We start from the raw sequence: 7,111 nt of genomic DNA on the forward strand, positions 1-7,111 counted from the left end.
AGGGGCGCGGGGACCCTGGGCTGGGGGCTTGAGGGGGCGGCCGGACTGAGGGGCGCGGGGACCCTGCGCTGGGGGCTTGAGGGGGCGGCCGGACTGAGGGGCGCGGGGACCCTGCGCTGGGGGCTTGAGGGGGCGGCCGGACTGAGGGGCGCGGGGACCCTGGGCTGGGGGCGGGGGGCCGGGGGGGGGAGGGCCTGGGCCGGGAGGTGGAGGTGACCAGACTGAGGGGCGCCGGTTGGGGAGGGAAGCCCGAGGTGTCCAGGGAGAGGCCCAGGCGGCTCCTCGGGTTCCTGGAGGACTGGTGTCAGCACAGTAACCATGAAGGACACCTGGGGCCATGGGGGAAAGGAGCTGGCAGGTGCCCCCAGCTTGTGGCTGCAGGGGAGGCCCTCCAGGAAGAGAAGGGACGCCTGGCCCCCAGGGCTGGGTCCTTGAGAGCGGATGCAGTCTCCTCCTCACAGGGCAGGCCCGCCAGGGGCCTTACTGAGAGTGGGCTGGCCCTGACCACCCACTTGTCGGAGGTGGGAGCCAGCACCCACCTGCTCCCTGCTGCCGGCCGCTTGTGCTACTGCGCCCACTGTGGGCTGAGAGGATGGCAGGGTTGCAGCCAGGGTTCCCCCCTTGAAGCCAGTGCTCCCTCCAGACACATCCTCCAACCACACTGTGCACCCAGGAACTGCGAGCGCCTCCTCTGCTTCACAGATGTCTGCTTTCCACAATCCAAACTTGCCGGGGCATCCGGTAGTGAAGGACAAGCTAGCGGGGCCTGCGTCCCCCGTCCTCAACCTGGGGTGACCCAGATGCAAACCGCCAAGCTGGAGTATCTTACAACACAGAGCAAAAGTAAGAGACTCATGAAGAAGAAGACGAGAACCAGGAGGCCCTCCTCGCAGAGCAGACATGGAGATGGCTTCTCAAATGACAGAAGTAATGCCCAGGACAAGTGGAGAAAAAACACTCCTGCAGAGTCATGTCAGAGTGACATTCTGGAATTCCAGGGGTAAGGAGAGTAGCTCAAAACCCTGCAGAGAAGAAGGATCTTCTTTAATCAGACTGAATCTGATTGTCAACTAGCAGGGGAACACAGTTGTCAAAATTCTAAGAGAATTGAACCTAGAATTTGTATATAGTGAAACTCATTTGTGAGACAGCAAAATAAAGGTGTGTCTACAGTCTGTAAACATCCAAGTTCACCACACACAAAGTCTATTTAAAAAAAAAATGCTGGGGACTCCTGGGTGGCTCAGTCAGTTAAGCGTCCGACTTCGGCTCAGGTCATGATCTCACAGTTCGTGGGTTCGAGCCCCGTGTCGGGCTCTGTGCTGACAGATCAGAACCAGGAGCCTGTTTCGGAATCTGTGTCTTCATCTCTCTCTGACCTTCCCTGCTTGTGCTGTCTCTCTCTCTGTCTCTCAGAAATAAATTAAAATGTGGGGCGCCTGGGTGGCTTAGTCGGTTAAGTGTCCGACTTTCGCTCAGGTCATGATCTCGCGGTTCGTGGGTTTGAGCCCCGCGTCGGGCTCTGTGCTGACTGCCAGCTCAGAGCCTGGAGCCTGTTTCAGTCTGTGACTCCCTCTCTCTCTCTGACCCTCCCCTGCTCACGCTGTCTCTCTCTCTCTCTCTCTCTCCTAGAAATAAATAAAAATAAAAAACATAAAAAAAATAAAAAAATAAATTAAAATGTTAAAAAAAATTTTTTTAGTGCTGGAAGAAAGATTCTATCTAGCAAAATGAAAAGTGTATCCAAGAGTAAGAGATGGACGCCAGCAAAGAAACCAGTTGTAATGGTTAAGAGGAAATCAGCAGAACAGCTGGAGAGAAAATTCCACATGAGCCCAACATGACATATGGCAAGGGGACACGAGAGCAGGAAGGAAAAAGCACACCAAAGTTCTTATATTGTTAACAGTATTTTAGAATTTGTAGGGGAAAGTTGGTGGGGAACTGAAATGAACAAAGATTGACAGTATCAACAAAAAGGAAAAAAAGATAAATGCATGATAAATAAGAAATATGAGATGACAAGAAGAAAATTCAAACATTCGAATAATCACAAACATGACTACATTAAATTCATCTATTAAAAGACAGAGGCTCTCAAAATGGCATATATCATTAAACACTATTTACAGAAAAATACATCTAAAAAAGTTAAACAGATTGAAAATAAAAGGATAGAAAGTATGTATCATACAACTCTTGTTCCTCAAAAGACCGTAAAGAAGATGGACAAAAACAGAAACTAGAAGATACTTGCAACATGTATACCTTAAAAATTATTCAGTGTCCAGAATATATGAAGAATACTTTCAAATCAATTAGAAAAAGACAAACCAGGGATGCCTGGCTGGCCCTGTCAGTGGAGTGTACAACTCTTCATCTCAGGATTGTGAGTTCAAGCGCCACATTGGGTGAGGACCCTACTTAAATTTTTTTTTAATTATTTTAATTTTTTTTTAAATAAAAAGACAAGCCAATCAAATGACAGGGGAAACCCATAATCAGGCTCCTTGCAGAGAAGGATGTGGAAGGGGTAGTAACCTCGCTAGTAATTTTGGAAAGGCAAACTAAAATCACCAAATGAGCACAAATGCTAAAGTCAAACTAAACCTAGCGATGGCAGGAAGACAGATCAACTGAAATATGCATGTCAGGTGGCTGGAATGTCAGGTGGTACAATTACCTTAGTAAAAAATAAGGCATTACCAAATCAAGTTGGATATGTGTATCAGTTATCGATTGCTGCATAACAAACCACCTGCAAAACTTCATAGCTCAAAACAACAATAATCATTCCTCTTGCACACAGATCTCCTATTTGGGCAGGATGCAGCAGGCACAGCTTGTCTACTCCATGCTGAGCTACCTGGGGTATCCCTACCCTGGAGGGCCCATGCCAAGATGGTGCATGCGTGGCCAGTAGGCTGGTTCAGGCCATGGGCTGAGTGGCATGATAGCCAAGTTCCAAGAGCAAGAATTCTAAGAGAACCAGGTAGGACCTGTATCACTCTTCATACCATAGCCCCAGAAGTCACATAGCATCACTTCTGCCCAAGCCTGTCCAGATTTAAGAGATGAGACACTTCCACCTCCTATGGAGAGAAGTGTCAAAGTCCCATTTTAAAAGGAAGGAACATAAGGTATGGGAGAAGTTGTGGCCATTTTCAGAAAATGCAAGCTGCTACATGTGCACACCAATTCCCAGCTCGAGGGTTAAGCTGATATATTCTAGGTACATTCCATGCCTGAAAGTAAGCCAAAGACACCTGCACTTGTTCATAGGGAGATGTGCATCAATGTTCAAAACAGTATTGTTTAATACTGGGAGGAAAAATACCTTAAATGTCCCTGGACAATAAAATAAAGTGATGTATGTCCACGTAATGGAATAACACACAATGGCTTCAGTGAATGAACTGTACCACTTGGAGCCATGTGGCTGAATCTCAGACACAATGTTGAGTGGGAGTAGCTCAGGACTATAATATAAAGTGTGATTCCATTTACAATCAACACCGTGAGCTAGGAAATATATGGGCAAGTATGTACACACAAACTCCTTATCTTTTTTGATACCTATTAACAAACCTTAAGATTCATACCGATAGCTCCAATTCCAAACCAACAGATTTCATTCCATCCTCTCTTTCGACAGAACTCTTTCAACAATGGAAAACCTACGCATTCACCTCGTAGCTCAGCCTCCACTGTGTGTTGAGGCTGTACCAGCCAGAAAGTTGGTCCAAGACACATCAACCACCGGCCCCCACTCCGCCTCCGTTAGATGAACCTCCAAAAGATATACAGCGGAAAGCTTGAGCCCAACAAAAGCCAAGGAGAGGGCACTGGTGTTATTTTGTAACATTCTATTTTCTAGCAGAAGTCAGATAATACCCTTTTTCTTTGTGCTCAATCTATCTGTATGGTAGGTTGTGCTTCCATAAACAAACACAACATATTTAAAATGGTATTGTCTCACTTCAGAACTCAGGAAAAATAGTTTCTACTGACTCTTTAATAAAATTTACTTAGTTTCAATAGAAATCGGTCCTTTTTACCAAGATAAAATTATACAAGGTGCCACCAATGCCTTATGTGGGTGTCATATTTGAGAACACATTCAGTATGACCCACCCACCTTAGGCACAAGGTTGTAGCATCTGTGTTGGGTCAATGCCCACAGAACCCTCAGCCCCGCACTGCTCAGATGCCTGTCCTGCAGTGTAACAGCTCGTAGTGGTACAAGTAGTAAGGAAAACAGGACGATGGCAGACACCATGCTCTTTGAGAAGGTACGAACTTACCTATTTGCACAGGTATTGCAGGCAAATCAGAGGGAGATTAGTTTGGCTCAGTTTCCTAACCTAGGAATAAAAGAGCAAATGAGAGAAAATCTCCGGCATAATAGAGGCTCCACCTCACATTCCTAATGATGACATCTCCAAACAGAAGTTGATTTTCTGGCCTTGATCCCTGGGTAGCACCATGACTTAGATGCACCAGCCCAACAAGGAGGCTTGTGCATGTTAATTACCACTTCTTACAGCACCTGTGAAGATGAATCAGGTCCAAACACAGGAAGACCAGTTTTGTGTGGTCAAGAATAACCTACGTAGAGAATTTATCATCATAAGGAGGAGCTAATAAAAATTTTCCAAAACTTAAGAATGGGTAAAAGAATGCTGGTGGGTCCTTTGGTGGGAGGTTGACAGACCTGCCAAGGGGATTTTTTTTTTTTTATTCTCTAGAGTGTCCATCTTTTTCACTATTGATTGTGATTTTTTTTTTTTTTTTTTACACAACTCATTGAAGGTAGACTTTATCTTGGAGAAAACAGACAACTAGGTAAAATGATCCCTGTCTGATGGCAATGCAAATAAATTTTGCCCAGTAGCAAGTGACAGAAATTATTTCTGTCTGGGGAAAAAGATGACAACTAGGAGAGGCTGCAGTTTTACGGCACTATAGAACATTAACCAGTTTTTAATCTAAATTAGCGAGTTTAGCGAATCTAATTAGACAAGCAAGCTTGTCTTCAACCACAGTCTCTTGAACTAGCCTTATCATCATTCTGGGTGCCTCATTAAAGACTTGAATAAATGTCTGACACATTCTCATTTTAGACCTGTAGAGTCATATCTGTAAATTTTTGAAATTAATACTTTGATGGCTCCTATATCTGGCTGCCCCTCGGCATCCCTCTACGATGTCTAGTAGACATCCCAAACTCAAGACGCCGGAGACCCAGCTCCCAGACCTCATCCCCAAACTTCTCTGTTGCCTTCCACATCTCCTATGGGTTGAATTGTGTCCTCCCAAAGATATGGTGACACCCTAACCCCAGGAGCTGTGCATGGGGACTTGTGTGGAAATGGGCTCTCTATAGATGATCAAGGTAAGGTGAGGTCACTGGGGTGGGTCCCTATTCAATGACTGGTGTTGATATGGGAAGAGGGAAATTTGGCCACAGGCCACGAGAAGGCCACGTGGACTAAGGCAGAGACGGGAGGGATGGAGCTGTAAGCCCGAGGAGCGCCAGGACTCAGCCGAGAAGCTGAGAAGCCGGAAGAGGCTGGGAGGATCCTGCCCTGCAGGTTTCAGAGGGAGGGCTGGCCTCTAATCTATGAGACAACACAGTTCTGTTATTTTAAGTCACCCAGTTTTTGGCGCTTTGTTATGGCAGCCACGGGATACTAATCCACCTTCTCAGTAAATGGTAACTGCATGTTTCCTGCGTGAGAGGCACTGCTTTACTGGGCCCATCTGATCCATCAGCAAATCTTGTCACCTCCCCCTTCACAATGTATCTGGAACCAGCCCTGTGTCACGACTTCCTCTGTTATTACGCCAGGGCCACTCACTATTATCTCACACCTGGAATATCTCAGTATCTTTTTTTTTTTTTTTAATTTTTTTTAATGTTTTATTTATTTCTAGGAGAGAGAGAGAGAGACAGCGTGAGCAGGGGAGGATCAGAGAGAGAGGGAGTCACAGACTGTAACAGGCTCCAGGCTCTGAGCTGGCAGTCAGCACAGAGCCCAACGCGGGGCTCAAACCCACGAACCGCGAGATCATGACCTAAGCGAAAGTCGGACGCTTAACCGACTAAGCCACCCAGGCACCCCTCTCAGTATCTTGAGCAGTGTCTGTTTCACCTGTGAACCTGTATGCTTTTTCTCTACACAGCAGCCCAAGTGATACTGCCACTTCTGTGCTTAGAACGTTCCAGTAGCTCCTCATCTCTCTCAAAATAAAAGCCGAAGTCCTCAACAACCAAAAAAAAATAAAAAATAAAAATCAAACAACCAAATAAAAATGGATAAAGGACTTGAATACTTGATAGACACTCCTTCAAAGAAGATACACAAACAACCAATAAGCAACTGAAAAAGCATTCAGCATCATTGGTCATCTGGGACATGCAAATCAAAACCACAAAGAGATACCACTTCATACTCACTAGGATGGCTGGAATCAAAAAGTCAGATAATGGGGCATCTGGATAGCTCAGTTGGTTAAGCGTCCAACTCTTGGTTTCAACTAAGGACATGATTTCATGGTCATGGGATTGAGCCCTGTGTTGGGCTCCACACTGAGCATGGAGCCTGCATGGGATTCTCTCTCTCTCCCTCTGCTCCTCTCCCCCACTCAGACATGCACTCTCTCTTTCTCTCTAAAATTAAAAACTAAAAAAAGGAAAGTCAGAAAATAGCAAGTGTTGGTGAGAGTGTGGAGAAACTAACCATAACATGTTGCTGGAGGGGATGTAAAAAGGTACATCTGCTTTGGAAGACAGTTGGACAGAGTTTCTCAAAACGCTAAACAGAGAGTTACCTTATGACCCAGACATTCCACTCCTGGCCATACACACAGGAGAAATGAAAACACATGTCCACACAGAAACCTGTACAGAAGATTCATAGCAGTGTTATTCATAATAGTAAATGAAAATAAACCAAATGGGCATGAATAGACAGATAAAATGTTACGTATCCACAATTGGAACAAAGGAATGAAGTACTGAAATGTACTACATGGATGAATCTTGAAAACATTTCGCAAAGAAAAGATGCCCACAGGCCGTGTATTGAATGATTCTATTTACATGAAA

Source organism: Hyaena hyaena, unplaced genomic scaffold (genome assembly GCF_003009895.1).
Source record: "Hyaena hyaena isolate Hyena2069 unplaced genomic scaffold, ASM300989v1 scaffold_4, whole genome shotgun sequence".
NCBI classification, from domain to species: Eukaryota; Metazoa; Chordata; class Mammalia; order Carnivora; family Hyaenidae; genus Hyaena; species Hyaena hyaena.